Genomic DNA, 20,931 nt, shown 5'->3' on the forward strand with positions numbered 1-20,931 from the left:
TCCCTCATTCTTAACTATCAGATTTGCTGGATAGAGTATTTTTGGCTGGAAATTATTTTCTTTTAGTACCTTGACTATGTCATACCACTGCCTTCTTGCCTCCTTGGTTTCAATTAGAAATTAGCATTTAATCTTGTTGAGCATTTCCTGTTTATTATGGTTTGTTTTTCTCTTGCTGTCTTTAGTATTTTCACTTTGTCTTGATCATTGGATAATTTGACAAGTTTATGTCTTGGAGGCCTGTTGGAATTTATCCTGTTTGTGGTATTCTACAATTTCTTGACATGTACATTCATCTCCCTCAACAGGTTTGAGACTTTTTCTGCCATTATTAACTCCAACACCCCTTCTGAACCCCTTCCCTTCTCTTCTCCTTCTGGGATGCCTATAATGGATATGTTTATGTGTTTTGTATTTTTGTTAAAATCTCTAAGTCCCTGCTGGAATTTTTCTAGCTTTTTATCTATCAATTCAACTATCTATTTGATTTCAGATGTGCTGTCTTTCACATCACTAATTCTTTCATTTGCCTATTCAAATATGCTGTTATTTGCTGAGAGTGTAGTTTTGATTTCTTGTATTGTGCCATTCATCACCATCTGTTATCTTTTTGGGTATGTTTACAATTTCTTCAGTATGCTCTCCTAGTGTTTTTTTAATATCCTTAATCTCTTCTTTCACTTCATTAAGTTGGTCCATGATTTTTGTTTGGACAGCTTTGGTTACTTTCTTGATGTTCTGCTCCTCTTCCTGTTTTTAGTTTGTCCATTGGACTGGACCATGTCTTCCTAATCATTGGTATGGTTTTTAATTTTTTTGTTGCTCTCTGGTCATAATGTTATCTTGATGGTTTTGTTTAGTTGATTAGCTTCTCCCTTTAGTGTCATGTTTTATTTATTTGTTGTTTGTGTTTGTTAACTCAACTTTTTGATACTTTGTTCTTCTTATCTATTTCCTTCTTGTTGTCTAAGTTCCCTTGAAGGAAAGAAATTAGGGCCAGGAAAGGCAAAAGAGGTAAAAAAGAAAAAGTATAATAGTAATATTGATAGTAAAAGTTAGCAAAAGAACCTTATAAGACCTAAGAGAATGAATAATAAACTCATGTAAGCTATATAGAACTATAGGAATAAAAAAGTGGAATACCTATAATGAAATGGGAAAATGAGCATGGCAGAGGATATAGTATGAATAAAAAAGACAGTGTCATGTGGAGAGAGGGAAAGAGAAAAAAATGGCAAAAAGACAAAGAATCAATAAAAGATAGAGTAGAGAATAGAAGTGTTAGAAATAAAATCCAGAAAAATTGGGCGCTAAACAAAGAGAGGTCAAATATCAAAGCAACAACAGAAGGTGGAAAATAGGAGGTTGTAGGAAGGAAAAGGGATAGCATTTGTAGCCAAAATTAGTATACACAGGAAAGAGAAAGAGGAAATACTGCAAACACGAAACAAGCTTGCTGCACCTATTTAACAAAGTAAAGAAAATAAATGGAGTGGCAAAGAGGAAGGAAAGACAAGGGAAAAAAATGCAAACAAACCCACAAGCAAGGAGTCAACTAAACACTAAGAAAAACAGACTTCCCTATTAAGCCCCTGTGGAGCCTGTCAGGCTGCCATTTTTTATCAATCAATTGCTCTGCAGTTTCCTGGCTACATATTTTGAAGTGGGTTTTAGTAAGTAAGCTAAGTTATATTATATAAAAATAAAACCTTTTTTTAAAAGGAAAAGTAAGAGACCCAAGGGAAGCTATAACAAGGATAATGTCAATGGTTTCCCTGTCCTAAAGTATCAGCTAGATGTTTAATATCCAGTGAGTCACTATTTAAGACGAGCTGGGAATCAAACTAGAGTCTTGTGTATCCAAGGCTGAAACTCGTCCACTGAGCTAAACTTTCTTGTTGGGATGATTACCTCTTCAGAAAACGTCCCTTTCCCTCCCTGGGGCAGGATTGACTCTGCAGTTGGATAATCTGCTGATTAGGAATCTGTCTCCCCCACCCTCCACCTTTTTTTTTCTAACTACTTTCTCGCCCAGGGCAGCAGAAAGCAATAACCTCTGTGAGAGTTCTCTTTTGAATTTCAAATGAGACCCTCCTGACTTAACTCAGCACAGAAAAAATAACTCTCAGGCTCTTTGAGAGGGATACCCATACATTGACAGGAACCCTAAATACGCTCTTGGATGCTAATTAAACACTTACTACTGTGTGAGTTAGTAATCTTCTTTCATTATTTGCATATGGATATCCAGTTTTCCAAGTGCCATTTGTTGAAGATGCCATTCTCTCCCAGTTGAGTGGACTTGTTGGCCTTGTGAAATATCAGGTGACTGTATATGTGAGGCTCTATATCCAAATTCTCAATTCGCGTCCTTTGGTCAGTATGCCTGTTCTTGTGCCAATATCATGCAATTTTCACCACTGTACCTTTGTAGTATGTTTTGAAGTCAGGTAGAGATTGTGGCTGAAAGGGTTAATCTATGGAGGCTAATGTCAATTGAAAGAAAGCTAAAGGATAATCTGGGGAGTGTAAAACAGTGATTTCAGTGGTAAATGATCATTGTGATTAATGGTACAAGTACAAGAATGTCCCTCTATTACAAGAAGTTAAGAATATGATGATATATGAGAAAAATACAAATGATGTAATATATAGACTATAATTAACAGTAATATTGTAATATTTTACAGCAATGGCAAAGAAGGTACTCTATAAATGCTAAGGGTCAATACTTAGGTAGGATATAAGGGGGTATTGGATTTTTTCTTTTGGGGTAATGAAATATTCTGAAATGGACTGAGCTGATGATAGCACAACTCTGTAGTGAAACTGAGAGCCACTTAGTGCATGCTTTGGGTGGATTTTACAAGACAGGGGACTATATAACAGCAAACACCATGGTGAATCATGGACCATGGTTAACAGTAAAAATATGAGAATTTTTTCTCATGAACTATATCAAATATGCAATATATATTTATACAAATATAATAAAAGGATGGTTTGTAGGAAAAATTCACCAAATAAAGCTAAGATCTATAGATAATAGTAATATTATGATGATGTTCTTTCTCATTTATAACAGATATGTCACAATAATGTAAGGTGTTGTTTGTGGCATAATGTATGGGAATCCTGCATGGTATGCATGATTGTTTTGTTAACTCACAACTTCTCAAAAAAAAGACGATTAGTGATCTGTGTCCACCACTGATCTTGAGGAAGGAAGCTTTTATGTCTCTTTCTGTCACCAGTGAGTTAGCCAGGTCCTGGACCCCATGGTGGCCTGTAATGAGAGTCAGGAATGGGCACTGGGACTGCAATGCAAGAAAATGCAATTTACTGGTCTTTACCCTAATTTACCAACTTCTTCCTCCCACTCTTTCCTGGATGCTGAACAGTGTTTTACTAGAAGACAGTTCCTGACTGTTTTATAGCTGTTCTGGCTGAGACAAGCAATCCTGGATCTGCCAACTCTACCATCTTCTTACACATCCTCTACACAGGGCATTTTTAGGGTAGTGAAACCATTCTGTATGGTAATGTAATGGTGAATCATGACATTATACATTTTTCAAAACCCATGGAATTGAAAACCAAAAAAAAAAGTGAATTCTTTTGTAAGCTCTGGACTAATACTAATAATATATCAGTATTGGTCCAACACTTGTAACAAATGTACCACACTAATGCAACTTCTTAACTTTAAGGGAAGTAGGGTAAACTGTGCACAGATTTAAGGAGAGGACTTTTATGGGAACTTTCTGTACTTAAGATATGAAGGTGTAACTTTCCAAAATATAAATTTTGAAAGACATATATGTCAATTAAATGAATCAGAGGGACAAGAAACAGATGGCCAAGAGCAGTCAAGGGAATGAATAATGCAAATTTGTAGACAAAGTATCCTTCTCCTGAAGACTCCTATATTTATACAAAATTAATGAGTTTACAGTGATAATTAGCATGCAACCCCAGAAGAAGTAATGTATCCCCATTTAAAAGGTACTGCAGACAAAGAAGAAGACGCAGCAAATAGACACAGAGAACAGACAACCGGGGTAGGGACGGGGTAGGGAGGGAAAGGGGAGAGAAAAAAAAAGAAACTGCATAAAATTAGTACTGGTGATGTAGAGGAAGTAAATGTGCTTTAATAACTTTGTAAATCAAGGGCTTTTCTTTCTATAAGCAAAGCATAAGACTAGTAGGTTGTGAAAGGAAAAGATATCAAAACCAATCATATTCAATAATACGGGCCAAACATACAATCATTGATACCCCAATTTTTAATGAGTACCTACCAAACATTGTTCTAGTCACTGGGGCTTGGCAGTGAAGGAAACAGACAAAATTCATCCCATAAAAATAATCTAGGATATTTCATTCCTTTTTCTAATTCATATTATTCCTGCCCTGTGGAAGTGGGAGGAATTTCCTTCTCTTATGAAGAGGGGAAGATGAAAAGGAAGCAAGATCCCCAAAAATGCCAGTGCAGGAGGGATGTAAAACACCTGCCACTGAAACGTTCATTGCTTATAGACTTCACTGCACCGGTATCCTTTCTGTCGGTAAAATTTTGACTTGTAATGTATGTACTATTTTGCATAATGCTCCTCTGACTTTCAATTATGAGAATATCCACAGGTCAAACATTTGTAAATATAAGGTCAAAATATTTATTGATATTTAGATGTAAAAGGAGTTCAGAAACCATGAAAGAATAGCAAGGAAACATAGAAGAATGTTTATTTGATTTCAGATAAGGGAAGGCTTTCTATGTGGAGATGCAAAAACCCATATTTGTAAAATCTGATTTGCTTCTTAAGAATTAAAACCATATTTCCAGCAAGGAATCTTGTAAATGAACTTATAGCTTCTAAGAAATATCTCATTCAGATTAAGTTTGTTACATTTTGATTTTAGTGGAAAACTAAGTTTCAGAAAAATGACTGCTTATAAAATTCTTACTTTTGAAAAAGATGAGAAACATGTGGCAATAAAACTGCATAGTATATTTGAACTTCCTTTTATATATTCTGTAACTTACACATTTAAATAGGAAATAACAATTGTAAAAAGGAAAATATAAAAACCCTGCCATTATTCACTATTGCCTAAAGTAGAAATCAACACAAATGCCCATCAACATATGAATGGATAATCAAAATGTGGTATATACATACAATGGAATGCTACTCAGCTGTAAGAAGGAATACAGTATTAACACCTGGGATAACATGGAGGAGTCTTGAGGACCTTATGTTGAATGAAGCAAGCCAGGCATTTAAGGGCAAATACTACACGATCTCTCTGATATGAATTAGGCAAATCAAGCTGTCTCAGAGAACTAGAGACTGGAAGATAGGCTAAGAGGAATTACAGGAAAGAGGAAGGTTGTGAGCCAATGACCACAGGCGCAAAATCTATGATTAAAATGGAGGTAAGTAGTTGTGCAGTGAAGGGATATCATGGAAGCATAGGGACACTATTGGGTTGGACTTTGCCGGCTTAAGGGGGGCTAGGAAGGATGGGTCACATGGTCCAAGGAATTGGGGGAAAGGTGGGGGGGGAGTGAACACGGCATATTGTCAGATATGTGGTTAAAAGTATAATGCTGAGAAAACTCTTTAAAAAATAAAATAAGGAAGGGTTGCTAGTTTAAGGTGTTTGACAAGGGACATCTGGCACAGGAGGCACCTGGGGCAGGCTTCTAGGGAATGCGAGTGCTGATCATGTCATAGTGTGTTATATCAGTAGGTAGAGAACCATACAATAATCGGGAAGGTGTTATTCCTCCATCCTGGGGAGGCATGATGTTCTCAAACAGAGGGGGGTTGTCTCTTGAGAGCGTGGGTGGCTCCCAATGGGAAAGGACAGACCAGTGTGCCAAGTCATCAATATTGTTGCAAGTATCTCTGAATCTTGTCCTTCAATCAGTGAAACTTGGTTGTCACTGTGGGCCCTGAGGGGAGAGGGAGAGAAGAATAGAATAGTTGCAGGAGGAGGTAACTGTGGGGCAATGAAAGTGTTCTGCATGATTCTGCAATGATGGATACAGACCATGTTAAATATCACCAAAATTTTATAAAGGTGTATAGTCTAAACTTTAAACCATAATGTAACCAAAATGTATAAAAGTGTACAGTCTAAAATGTATACCACAATGTAAATAATAATGGAACCATGGTTAGTAGGTATGTTTCAATATCTGTACATCAATTGCAACAAATGTAACATCCACATGAAAAAGGTAATTGCTGGGGAAGTGGGAAAACGATTTGATGTTGAGTATATGGGAGTTCCCTATACTCAATATGTGACTTTACTGTGACCTAAAACTTTTGTGAAGACATAATAAAAAGAAAAGGATATAGACACTGAGAAAGAAATGGAAGAAATTGTCTTGTCACTATATACAAGGCAATACTTAATACAGTGATGAAAGGCAAAATATCAAGAAAATGTTTTATGATATTTTTCATTTTTAAATATCCCAACTTATTTTTTATATTATTTTAGTATTTCTAAATTATTATTTCTTTTATTTCTAATCTTTAATCCTATCATTACTATTTCATTTTCCTATTGTCTTAGAAAAAGGGGTTCTAATGCAAAATACCAAAAAATGGGTTGGTTTTCATAAAGGGTATTTATTTGGGGTAGGAGCTTACAGATACCAGACCATAAAGCATAAGTTACTTCCCTCACCAAAATCTATTTTCACGTGTTGGAGCAAGATAGCTGCCAATGTCTCTGAGGGTTCAGGCTTCCTGGGTTCCTCCCTTCCTGGGACTTTCTTCTCTTTCCTCTGTGAGCTTACTTCCTGGGGCTCCAGCTTAATGCTTAGGAATCAGACTCCAACATCAAAACTCCCACATCAAAAGCCCATGTTCTTTGCCATGACTTTTATCTGTGAGTCCCCACCCACCAAAGGGTGAGGACTCAACATCTTACTAGCACAAGAGGTTTACATGATTATTTAGTCAAGTAAGCCTATGAATCCAATATAATCTAATATGTCCAGTGGAAAAGATCAGTGTACAAACATAACCCAATATTTCTTTTTGGAATTCATCAATAATATCAAACTGCTACCCTTATTAATTGATATTCACCATATATTAGACTTCATTTTTTAAGAAGTTTTGGATCTCAGACGGGTTCTACTATAGCAGGGGAGGAGCACTGAAGTGGGGTGTCATTGATCGGGATGCATGGGTAGGAGGGATTTCTCCAGGGCATGCATATAGGGTAAGTAGATATGTCAGATGTTTCTTGGGTATTGACATGTGGGTAACTGAGGGAAACTGAGGGAGTGCTAAGTTCCCATTACAGGAAACTCTGTCACACTCCCCAGTGGTGCAGCAACAATCCCCCAAGTACAAGTGCAAAGACCAGAGAAGAAGGATGGTCCAATGATGTGCTCTTGATACTGATGACTATGCTTACAAGTCTGTGCTTGAAATTTCAACTAGGCCTAGAGCTGCAGGGTGTCTAAGAGTTACTTCCTGAGTGCCTCCATGTTGCATAAATGTGGTCATTCTGTAAGTCAAACTTAGCATGTAAATGCATTACCTTTCCCCAGTGTAGGACATGACTCCCAGTGATGAGCCTTCCTGGTGCTGAGGGATTACTACCAAGCATCAGCTGGTGATGCAACTAGAAAAAGACCATGAATAAAAGGGGGAAATGGTAAAGACAAATGAATCTATATGGCTAAGAGATTTCAAAATGAATTGGGAGGTGATCAGAGGGGTGAGGCTAATGCACATCTCAGTAGGATCTCAGAGACAGCTGAAGTAGATACAATCCCAGGGAGTGTTGCTCCTGAGGGCTACAGAGACACCCAGTTCCTATGGTCATAACAGATGCTCTGGAGTTCAGTACCTTGCCAGTGGGCCCTACTTTGGAGTTTGTGCTTCTGTGTGTGATGAGTTGGACTCAGATGTGACCTCTCTATGCTTGCCTGTTCTGTCACTTTTACTAAATCTGTGGTTGGCTCTGGGGCTGTTGTATATTCAGGAGACTTGAGTCCCTGGACTGTCCATGTGCCAGCTGGGCCTTGAGCCTCAGCAGAGTTGCAACACCTACTCTCTGGTTCGTTGGACTCACCCAGGTAGGCTAAAAGGGAGGTGAGGATGGTCAACAACCACACCAGGGAACTGAGAGACTTTCCAGCTATAAGCAGGAGAATTCCGTTCATCAGTCATGTGGGATCTAAGCCTCCTCTGGATTTAGAGGAGGAGCAGACATGAGCATTCCAGGGTCCTCAGGATGGAGAATAAAATATGGATTAGAGTGGACTTACTGGTGTTCTATTATAGAATTATTGTGACTGTAGCAATGGAAGAAATTATATCATTGATGTGGAGAGTGGCCAGCAGAGTTGCTGAAGGCAGGGAGAGGGAAAAAGAGGTGTGATGTTGGGGCATTTTCGGGACTTGGGGTTGTCCTCAATGGTATTGCAGGGGCAGAAGCATGACATTATATATCCTGCCATAACTCACTGGGAAAGAGTACAAATTACAACATAAACTATAATCCATGCTGTGTAGCAATGCTTCAAAATGTACTCAACAAATGCAATGACTGTGCCACACTAATGAAAGAAGTAGCTGATATGGGATGAGTGGGTGGTGTGGGGAGTGGGGAATATGGGAATCTCTTATATTTTTTAATGTAACATTTTGTGTGATCTATGTATCTTTAAGAAATGGAAAGAATACTGAAGTAAAAATAAAGTGAAAAAAAAAACCCGGCCATATCTATATATAAATATACATATATTTGACCAACATTGACTAAATATTCTAAAAGTATAAGAGGCTTTTAGCAACCAGCAAGGAGAAAACTTAGGTAAACCTATACGGAATTAGGCATAGAACACGAAGATGTAACTTTCCGAAAAATAAATTTTGAAAGACATATCTAAATGAAACGAATTTTTGCCCTCTCTAATAATCAGGCACAATAATAAAATAGTAATATAACTCTCTTCATTTAAATTGCCAAAAATTACAGTAAAATGATTGTATTTAATACTGCTGAAAGATAATTGATTACATTCAATACTGTTGGGAAAACAGAGGGCTCTCCTGTGCAGGGTTGGGAGTTTGAATATATATAATCTTTAACAGGATGTTCAAAAGACCTTTGATTCAGTTATTTCACTTACAGGAAAGCATTACCAAGAAAAACCTGGAGGCCGGTAGCCCCTGGCAAAGTCTTAGGCTCAAAAAGAAAGGACTAGAGACAGGGGCGGGACCACAGAGCATGAAGGGCGGGGCAGATAATGAAGAACGTAGATCCTCCTCTGTGACGTTTGGGACTGCCCCAAAGGGTCCAGTGAGACTAGGGTTTAGGCGGGTGGCAGCAGGCAGCAACAATGCCATGGCGGGGAAGCCTCAGCAACAATCTCCTTGAGGGTTTCTAAAAGCCTTCATCTATGGGGTCCCTGAGCAGCAGGGTCCTAAGAGGCAGGAGGCCAGGTCCAGCCAATCCGCAGCCAGAAGCCCAAGCCGGTCCGAGTTACATATCTGGCAAGCGCAAGCGCAAGCAGAGCACCGGGCCCTGCTTGATCCCAAAGTCTAAGGAGAACAGCCATTGTTCTCTGAGACAGGGGGATGATCTACAGCAAGTCCTCAGTACAAGCCACAAGGCAAAAGTTAAGATCACATCCAAGTATACATATCAAGCTTTATTTTTAAATGGGGAAACCAGTGACATTAAGATCTGTGCTCTGGGGAAAGTATGGTGTTTACACAAAATATTTTTATGCCAATCAGGCTATTTTGCTAGTATGTTCAGAGGTTCTTGTGAAGAATCTAACAAGGATATTATTGAGCTGGAGATTAGTGACCAGAATATAGATGTAGAATCCCTGCACTTTGTACTAGGTTCACTGTACAGGGATGAATATGTCTTAATGGAGCCCCTTCAAGTTCCAAGAGTTTTGGCAACAGCATACCTGCTTCAGGTAGAGGGCTTAATTCAGAAATGTGATGAGACCATGAAGGAAACAATTAATGTGAAAACTGTATGTGGCTATTATGCAGCAGCAGAGAACTATGGGTTAGATTCTGTAAAGACAGGATGCTTTGAATGGCTTCTTCACAACTTAATGACACACCCAAGTATTGAACTTTACAAAGAACTCAATATAGATCTCATGAATCTGCTCATCTCTTCTTCTAATTTATTTGTAATGCAAAAGGAAATGGACATATACACCACACTTAAAGAGTGGATGTTCCTTCATCTCAACCCAGCTTGGAAAGGCTCAATGAAACAGCTTTTAGTTAATGCAAATGACTGGTTTTCTTGGCACAAGAAACATGTTGACAGCATGGCCTTTCTTGAAACGGAAGAAGGCATAGCATTTCAGCCAGTGTTTAAAAATTTGAGGTTTCAGCATATTATCTGTGACCTGGCCTCCACAAGAGTTATTGAACAAGATACTATAATACCTTCAGAATGGTTATCATCTGTTTACAAACAACAGTGGTTTACCTTGCTGAGGATGCAGCAATGTAAGGAAATTGGTCCTAGACACATCAATGAAGCAGAACTTGAAGGACACAGCATGAGGTGTGGTAAAAGGATTGTCAAGGATGGAAAATATTCCTGGAAGTGGTCAGGTTACAACTTTGGCTTTCCCCTACATGTCATCTTCAGTAGCCATTATATAATTTTCAAGCAAAATATATTTAGTCAGCCATGTGAAAGCTCTGTCTGCTTACAATCTCTAAGAAATATTGCATTCAGATTAAGCTTGGTATATTTTGATTCCAGTGGAAAACTAAGTTTCAGGAAAACGACTGGTTATAAAATCCTTACCTTTGAAAGGGATGAGGAACAAGTGGTAATGAAATTGGATAACATAGTTCTGACCTTCCCTTTATATATATTCTGTAACTTCCTGTTTATATCGCTAGAAAATTCAGGAAACTGATGATCTTTTAAACACAACAAAGATGTCCAATAATAAAAAAAAGTCTTACAAACAAAAATTATATTAGCAAACACAAATGAATACTCTTCCTCTTCATTATATTTCTATGTATTTATGAAGGAAAAGTTTAATTGTCAGACCAAAATAGTCTTTTGCTTTTCATTTACCAGGAACAGGCAAACTGCAAATGGAAATGAGAGACTATATTTCCAAGGAACCAAAAATAAATTAATCCTAGTGTTGAGAGAGAATAAAGAATTATCTTCTATGCTGAAATAGTTGTGGAAATGTGGCTTTAATTGCGGCAATATTGCAGGAGTTAATCATCAGGTAAAATCTGAGAGTAGGCACTCTGCTCTGTACTCTGTAATGTACAGTTTTAAATAGCTGAACAATCTCAGGTTTCCCATTACTTGCTGCATAATTCATTGATGTTTTATAATTAGTCTGCCATAGCGTCCATTTTCTCTGTAGACTGAGAACTTAATTACATATATATAAAAATGTATCGTAATGTCATACACGTAATACTTTACATATATACACTCACACAGTTGTATATTCATGTTTGTAAATGCCAGAGAAGGATAATTTTTGAAATAGTTGAACATATATGCACTGCAAGTGAAAACGGATTTCCATAAATAACCAGTTATTCATATGGATATCCCAGGTATGAAAAATTACAAATTATCTTCTCCATTTTCTCTATTTGTGAGTAAATTTAATTTACTTCTCTTTTTTGCCAGGGCTTGTTCTGCTTGTCTGCAGAGCATTTAAGGCAACATTTATTTCAAAATAGAAGTTAATAGGATAAACATTATTCCTTTAACAAACAGTCCCCGAGCTAGGAGAAGAGAACCCAGTCTGTTCAGGTGACTGGTGCAACTGTCAAAGATTTTAGAGTAGCTTAAATGCTCTATATTGGTTTCAATGCGCTTGTCATTTTTTTAATGAACTCACATATTAGATTATAAGCATTTACTTCCTGAGGACCAAACAATCTAGAGCAATTTACTTTCATGTGGCTACCACAGACTGTTCTTCAATTTTTATCTGAAAAACCCTCAAGTTCTAAAAAATCATATAAGGACCTTGGTGTACCTTACAGCATGATGGTTACTGACATGTATTTGAAATTTATTTGGAAGGAGGTAAATTGAGAGTAATCTCATGGGTCTTTGTATGAGCTCAGATCTCCATTATCTTGGGTATTGTTCTTATGTCCCTTAGGATAAAGTAAAATGCTTCAGGCCCCTTAAATCTTACTTTGGGAAACATTTCACCTTTTTTCCTTTTTCCTTTCTTTTTTAACTGCTCCTGAACCCTGGAGATTAAGAGGCCAGTATGGAATCTGGAAAATATTGAGATTTCTTTTACAGTTTAAAATCTGATGTAGATGATGCACGTTATTTTGTTTTTTGATATTTTGTTTTGGTAGCATATATATTACTCAGAATTTTCCATTTTAACCATTTTTAAAGTGGCATTAATTACACTTACAGTGTTATGCTACCATCACCACCATTCGTTATCAAGAGTTCAATTTATCCATAACATGAATAATGAATAATAGAAAATTAATTATGAGGGAACTGAATAAATGCCATTTGCAGGCTCAGGGAGAGATTAAGAGTGAAAAGATATGGCCTAAATTAGTTTGGCAGACAAAGCATGTAAATCTATGACTCTGAGTTATTTTGGGAAAATATGGAGCATGACAATCATATTTTTCTATTGTTATCATTATTCCTTTGCTCGTGTGTGACATTGAGTGAAGGATATAAGGAAGAAGAGGCAGTTATATCTGTTGAACAACTAGGCAGGCTTTGGGGGAATACTGCAAGTTATTGAGATACCATGTGCAATTCTGCCTTTCCCTACTGTTCTATTTCAGATTTTGAATCTTCATCTTGTAAAAGTAAAAAGTTTTAAAATTTGAACTTGGGAATTCATTAAGATGTTAAAACATGTAAGGACGCTATCTGAGGAGGGTAAAGAATGCAGGGTCAGCCAAAGCATTTCCCTTAGGTCTTTTAATAATGGCTCTGTGAGCCTCACATTAACAAAAGCAAGTTTAGAAGGCAACTATTAGCCTCAAATAATTCTGTGACTAAGGAACATTCCTGGGAGGTATCAGGGATTGAACCCAGGGCCTCATACATGGGAAACAGGTGCTTAACCACTGAGCTACATCTGTTCCTCAGTGAGAGTTGTTTTTTTCATTTGTTTGTTCATTCCATTTTTAGGAGGTCCTGGGGATGTATCCCAGGTCCTCATGCATGGGAAGAACCTCTTGAGCTACATCTGCTCCCCAGGAAACTTTTTTGATCTAAGTCTCAGCAGAAATGAAGTAAATTTATTGTTGTTAATGTATAATGAATTCCTGGACACAGCCACAGGCATACCAGGAACCACATACATTAACACCTAAAGCTAGGTGGTATGTTTGTATGAGTAGGAGATAACCTTAGCAGAATGGACAGAGGACTGTCACCACAGCCTGCAATCAAATGACTCTCTGAGTCTTGTTAGTATAAGCTATCAAGAATGAGCAAAATCTAGTTTTTAGATAAAGGAGAATATAGTATAAGGTGATGCTGTCATGGGACCCCTATCTGTGGAAATAAGAAGTATCATAGCAGAATTAAGGGGGTTTCCTGGAAAGTTGTACTGTGAAACACTGCTAGTACAAAGTTGAAGTTTTCAAGTTAGTTTCTCAGAGCCACAGTTTACTGCACAAAAGGACATCCACTTTTACTGGATCAATTTATCTGCTCCTCCACATTTTTTTTTGCCACACTACAATCTGCATTTCACCACATCTCAACACCAATGGTTTTCCTTGACTTTCTTGAGGTTAGTACCAGGCTCTACCATAGCCTCTGCTGTCCTCTTATAACTAGAGTCTTAATCCCTCCAATCATATATCAGCAGATAGACTATAAGGCATGCATCTTATGTGCTGGGAGTCTAAGTTGGGTCATCATAATGGCAGAAAAAAAGGAAAGCTTCATGTTAGTAGTGCCACAACCAAATGCTTACATAGAGTTGGTATAGATGCTTCACTCATTATCCCTATTATTTCTTCTTCCTGAAATGTCCTCCTTTACTATACTCTATCAATCCTCCATATTCAAATTTCAGCAACTTCTTCTCTAAGACATTTCTTATTCTAATGGATAAAACCAAACATTTCCTCTTTATGCTTCGCAGAAACACTGATAAATCTATTGTTAAAATTATTTTAATATTTTAAATATTATACAAACAAATAGTAAATATTTCTTCAGGAGCTGATGAGTCTCAGTGGTAATATTTTGATACATTTACATGGGGCCTCAAAATTTTTAAAGGTTACTTTTTCTTTAATTAAAAAAATATATTTTTATTTATTTTATTTTTTTAAATTTATTGAAGTAAATCACTTAGACATAAACATACATAAACAATAAGTGTATAATAACAGTTGTGAACTTACAAAACAAACATATATAACATCTTACAGGACTCTCATAACTCATCTTACCACCAATAACTTTCATTGTTGCTAAACCTTTATAACTTATAATTAAAGAGCATTGTCAAAATGTTACTACTAAACAAAGTATTTTCCCCCAACCAACACTATTATTATTATCTTTATAGCATTTATACATGAACATACACAAAAAATTAACTGTATAGTAAAACTTGTGAACTTACAAAACAAACATGCATAACATCATACAGGGGTCCCATACATCAACTCTGCACCAACATCTCGCATTGTCATGAGACATTTGTTACAAATTACAAAAGAATATTGTCAAAATCTTACTACTATGTATAGTCCTTGTCTTACATTTAGTGCGTTTTTTTCCCCCAACCCACCCTATTTTTTTTTAATTAATTTAAAAAAAATATTACATTAAAAAAATATGAGGTCCCATTCAACCCCACCGCCCCCACCCCCCACTCCCCCCACAGCAACGCTGTCCCATCATCATGACATATCCATTGCACCTGGTAAGTACATCTCTGGGCATCACTGCACCCCATAGTTAATGGTCCACATCATAGCCCACTGTCCCACGTTCCATCCAGTGGGCCCTGGGGGGATCTATAATGTCCCATAGTTGTCCGTGAAGCACCACCCAGGACAATTCCAAGTCCCGAAAACACCTCCCCAATTCATCTCTTCCTCCCATTCCCCACACCCAGCGGCCACCATGGCCACCCTTCCCACACCAATGCCACATTTTCTCAGTGGACATTGGATTGGTTGTGCCCATTGCACATCTATGTCAAGTGGGGAGTTAGATTCTACATGGATACTGGATGCAATCCTCCTGCTTTCAGTTGTAGGCACTCTAGGCTCCATGGTGTGGTGGTTGACCTTCTTCAACTCCATGTTAGCTGAGTGGGGTAAGTCCAATAAATCAGAGTGTAGGAGCTGAAGTCTTTTGAGACTCAGGGCCTGGCTCTCATATTGTCAGTCCAGAGATTCAAATCCCCTAAATATATCTTAAACCCCAACACCAACTACAATTCCAGTAAAGTAGCATGAAAGTCTTGTGAAAAGATATCCCATCTGAGACCAGTTCCATCACGCAGAAACACCAGCTCCAAAGAAGGGCCATCTGACATGAATCCCCATCTTCCATGACCATAGAACCCGTGGGTTCTTTAGTTCTCAAAAGAACCAATACCTGGGGTTGTATCTACTTTATCTGTCTCTGAGACTCTGCTCAGGTGTGCATAAGGGCAATCCTTCTGACAACCTCCAGACTCTTTTTTAGAGACTTGTAGCCATATAAACTCATTTCTCCTTTCCATTTCCCCCTTACATTAGGTTAAACAGCATTTTAAACTCCTGTTATTATATGTAGACAGGTATATTCTGCTGATCCGCATTGAATCTTTAATTCAAGGTCATTTTCTAGTTGCATCTTCAGTTGGTATTTGGTAGTGATCCCTCGGTGCCAGGGAGGTTCATCCCTGGGTGTCATGTCCCACGCTGGGGGGAATGCACTGCATCTACATGCTGAGTTTGGCTTCAAGACTGGCCACATTTCAGTAACATGAAGGCTGTCAGGAGGAAACTCCCAGGCACAATGCTGCTCTAGGCCTTGTTCTTATTGCAGGCTTATAAGCGCACAAGCATACTCATTAGTATCAGGAGCCCACTGTTGGAACCTCATTCCTTCCTGGTTCTTACCGTTGCACCTGGGGGAATGCTGCTGCTCCCCTAGGGACCACTACAGAGTCCCCCCAGGCCAGGAACCCAGTACCCTCCCAGACGTTGTTCTTAATTGTTTCCACTATGAGTATATCCAAACATTACCATGCGCCCTGGACATATACCCTGTATAACTCCCTATCAACCATATATAGCCTGTCAATAACATCCCATACCAGTATTCCTCCACCACCATTGTTGAACCACTCTGTGATCCAAAACTTCCTGTAAAGTGAATCCCAATATAATGTCAGGTTCCCTTACTAGTAAAATGGAATATAGCGATGAGTTTAAAGGTTAGATCTACAGTACATACTGATTTGGAAAAATTTCTACATCTTATCTTTTTCTTTTTTCCTAATTATCGAGCTTCTCTTCACAAGAGTCTTAGATCACAGTAATTCATATATACAATATACAGTACTCCCACAGATCCACCATAAAACCTTTTGCCTTCCACAGCAATAATCTTTTAACTTATTCATATCATATTTACTGAAACTGATGTACAGTCTCCGAAAAAATAACTTTCAAACAAGGTGACATCTGTGCTTACAATGAGGTCCATACTTTAGGATATACAGTTTTCTAAATTTTTTAGTTGTCCTATGTTTTACATTATGGTTTACATTTTTAGTCTTTCGTCCACTATATGTTTTTGGTGTAATATTACATGTTTTATATTCATCCTCGTGTACTCTCGTGAAACTCCTCTCTTGCCCCCATATTTACCTTGGTTCCATCCATTCAACATCCACTTTCCCCTCCCCTTGGGGCCCACAGTGACAGTCAATCTCCATTTCCCGAGGAGCCATGTCCAGAGATACTTGCAACAGTGTTCAGGGCCTGACTTGCTCAACTGCCCTAATGCCCTGGGAGCCACCCTTTTTCTCTAGAGATACAGTTCTCTCTATTTGATGGCATTAGTCCTCCCCAGGATTTGGGTCCACCCCAACTCTCACTTCTTGGGTCCCTACCCAATGATACAACCCATCCTGGTAAAATGAGCATTCAGACATTCCCCAGGTGTCTGTCCCACATAAGACCATCCCCTCCGAGCATCCTAAACAGGAAACCCTCCTAATTATATTTTGATGCGATTTTCTCAGCATTTTACTCTCAACCAACACCTGACACTCTCCTATGTTCATATGTTGCCCTCCCTCCCCCCAATTTTTTGGGCAATGTTACCCATCCGCTCATTCCCAGCCCCCCTCAAACCTGCAAAGTCCCACCCAAAGGCAACCCCTTGCCCCCATTTTATCTCTTCTTTGTGCTCATACTTACCGCCAGCTCATCACAGATTCCACCCCTGCAGATATCAGCTCACATCCTTCCTCCACCCCCCGATTTCCTGTAAGCCTATTTTCCAGTCTCTAGCTCTCTGAGGCACCTTGCTTATTTCATATCATTTAGGTCATGTAGTATTTGTCCTTCAATGCCTGGGTTGCTTCACTCAACATCAGGTTCTCAAGATTCATCCATGTTATCACGTGTGTTTGTAGTGTATTTGCTCTTACAGCCGAGTAGTATTCCATTGTGTGTATATACCACATTTTATTGATCCACTCATCTGTTGATGGGCATTTGGGTTGATTCCAACTTTTGGCGATAGTGAACAATGCTGCTATTAACATTGGTGTATAAATATCGGTTTGTGTTCTTGTTTTCAGTTCTGCTGGGTATATACCCAGGAGTGGTATTGCTGGGTCATATGGCAAATCTGTGGTTAGTTTTTTGAGAAACCGCCAAACTGTCCTCCAGAATGGTTGGATCCTTCTGCATTCCCACCAGCAGTGGATGAGTGTTCCCCTTTCTTCACATCCTCTCCAGCATTTGTATTCTTCTGTTTTTTTCATAGCTGCCAATCTTTTTGGAGTAAGATGGTATCTCATTGTAGTTTTGATTTGCATTTCCCTGAGAGCTAGAGATTTGGAGCATTTTTTCATGTGCTTTTTAGCCATTTGTATTTCTTCTTTGGAGAAGTGTCTGTTTAAATCTTTTTCCCATTTTTAAAATGGGTTGTTTATCTTTTTATTTTCAAGATATAGGAGTTCTTTATATATGCAAGTTATAAGTCTCTTATCAGATATATGATTGCCAAATATTTTCTCCCACTGTGTGGGTTCCCTTTTTACTTTCTTGACAAACTCCTTTGAGGTGCAGAAGGCTTTAATTTTGAGGAAGTCCCATTTATCTCTTTGTTCTTTTGCTGCTCGTGCTTTTGGTGTGATATTCATGAAGCCATTTACTATTACAAGGTCCTGTGGATGTTTTCCTACACTGCTTTCCAAGATCTTTATGATCTTGGCTCTTATATTTAGGTCTTTGATCCATCTTGAGTTGATCTTTGTATAAGGTGTGAGGTGGTAATCCTCTTTTATTCTTCGACATATGGCTATCCAGTTCTCCAGGCACCATTTGTTGAATAGGCCATTCTCTCCCAGTTGAGAGGGTTTGGTGGCTTTATCGAATATTATAGGGCTATATATATATGAGGTTCTATATCAGAACTTTCAATTCAATTCCATTGGTCTGTGTGTCTCTCCTTATGCCAATACCATGCTTTTTTCAGTACTGTAGCTTTGTAGTATGTTTTGAAGTCAGGTAGTATGATTCCTCCAATTTTGTTTTTATTTTTCAATATGTCTTTGGCTATTCAGGGCTTCTTTCGTTTCCAAATAAATTTCATAGTTAGTTTTTCTAGTTCCTTAAAGAAGGCTGTGTTGATTTTTGTTGGGATTATGCAAAAGTTTTAATGAGATTTACTAGCATGAAGATATATTTAAAGTCTGATTTTCAGGAACATATTATGTATTTTGAATTATCTTAGCTAAAATCAATAATATTCATTTATTCACATATACAAACTCATTTTAGAGGCTTTATCCTCATAGTTTGCAATTAACAGCAAACTAAAGCAACGGGCCATTTGATTTTCATTTTAACTTATCTTATATAATATCAAATGAGAATTTCTCAAAAAATATCATGAAGAATGAGTCCTGCAAGGTGCTTCAAATGTTTGGCCTTTCTTAAGGATTCATAGTAGATCCTAGTGAATTTTTTTTCCAAGCCCTTTATTTCCCAAACAAGTTTAAATTCAAAACCTTTTACATCTACATAAAGCCTAGGAATAACAAGTGAAAGACACTTGAGAATTGTCTTGATTATGGGTTACTTTGTCCTGAATATTGAGTGTATAGTGAAACAAAACTTTATTGCAAGGTTTAAAACTTGAATTCTCAAAGAATTTAAAAAATTAAAACTTTAGCCAATAGAATGCAACATTATGTAACTGAAAAATTAACAAATGTGTTTTAGTCTACTAAATTGTATTTTTCAATGACTAACCTTCTGATATATTGCAATGTCACCAAAATACCAGTAACTGTGATAGATCACTGAATTATAGCCTTGATGTGTGTTAGCCTTTTGAAGTAGCCAGAAGCAAATATCTGCAATTGTTGTAACTCACTGAATTTTAATCCAGATGCCTTCTTTCTTTAATATTGATGCTCTTTTGAAACTGCATAACCTGCATAACCTTACCTGGTAACTGGACATTAACAAGACAACCTGTTTCTGACCTCACTTGTATTCCTTTACCTTGTTTTGCAACCCTGAAGTGGGGTGGCACGAAGGCCCCTGAAGTTAGGCATCCTTGCAGGTAGCCCCCTTGTTGATTAATATGAGTCAGCCAGAACTGATTGCCCCAATTCTTACATCATCTTGCTAAACCAAGGCAATTATAATCATAATTGCCCCACATGACATGTACAATAGCTTAAATCTTAAGATTCAAGTAAACTAAGCATGTAACCAATCTGTGCATGCTCAGTGATTAGGTCATCTCTAACTTCATCATTATCCTAACCTGCCTGCCTGCCTGTGTTTCAGTTACGTAAAACACTGAAAGTTTCCTTAGTTCATGGAGACAGATCTTTGGCTAATAGGCCTTCTGATCTCCTTGCCTTTGCGCTTGTCAATAAACTTTCTCTCTCTTTGAAATCCAGGTATCACATAATAAACTTTTCCATGTGCATTGGGCAGAGAACCCCCACATTGATTGGTATCAACTATATATTATGATTTGTTTTTTCCCTACAACATTTGCAGAGGTAATGAGTCTTTGTGTGTTGATATCTAACTATATCCATAAATAATCCATCTCTGTACAGCAAAAAACTGGTATAGAAAAATAGTTACCTGATTTTCAAAAAGATATTTTTAAAACATCATCTATTCCTGGATATATGCAAATATGGGCTTATGTTGAGATATAAATTCAGTTATTTCTTTATCTCTCATTTCTCATTGATGTTTTTCTATGTATACATATAAACATGTATAGATGCACAATATGCATATATATGCATGTATGTCTGCATATACATATATACATATACATATCACATAGACCCCACAAAAATAAATAAAATTTAGAATTAAAAACAGAACTTATACATCACTACTAAGTCCTGTCATTTTTTAGATAAGTGAGGTCAAATTTTCTTAAAACTTATGTCATTTTTATATAATGTCATACAGCAGTTTATGAAGACTTTCTGGCCTATACTCTTTCTATTATACCATGTTAACATTTCTTGCCACTCTTAACATATTATGCTCACAATTAATATAAGATATAAATGGAGGGTAAGTTTAACAATGTAACAGAGTGTCATATTACATGTATATTGTCATATAAGGGAAGATAAGTTTTTTGTTGAGAATATACATATTTTCTGGAATTACT

General features: G+C 37.5%; 1 pseudogene; it reads left to right on the forward strand.

Moving 5' to 3' along the window:
* The first annotated feature begins 9,427 nt into the window (after positions 1-9,427).
* LOC101430153 (germ cell-less protein-like 1 pseudogene) lies at positions 9,428-11,194 on the forward strand (annotated as a pseudogene).
* The last annotated feature ends 9,737 nt before the right edge of the window (positions 11,195-20,931 follow it).

This window comes from Dasypus novemcinctus, chromosome X (assembly GCF_030445035.2).
Source record: "Dasypus novemcinctus isolate mDasNov1 chromosome X, mDasNov1.1.hap2, whole genome shotgun sequence".
NCBI lineage: Eukaryota > Metazoa > Chordata > Mammalia > Cingulata > Dasypodidae > Dasypus > Dasypus novemcinctus.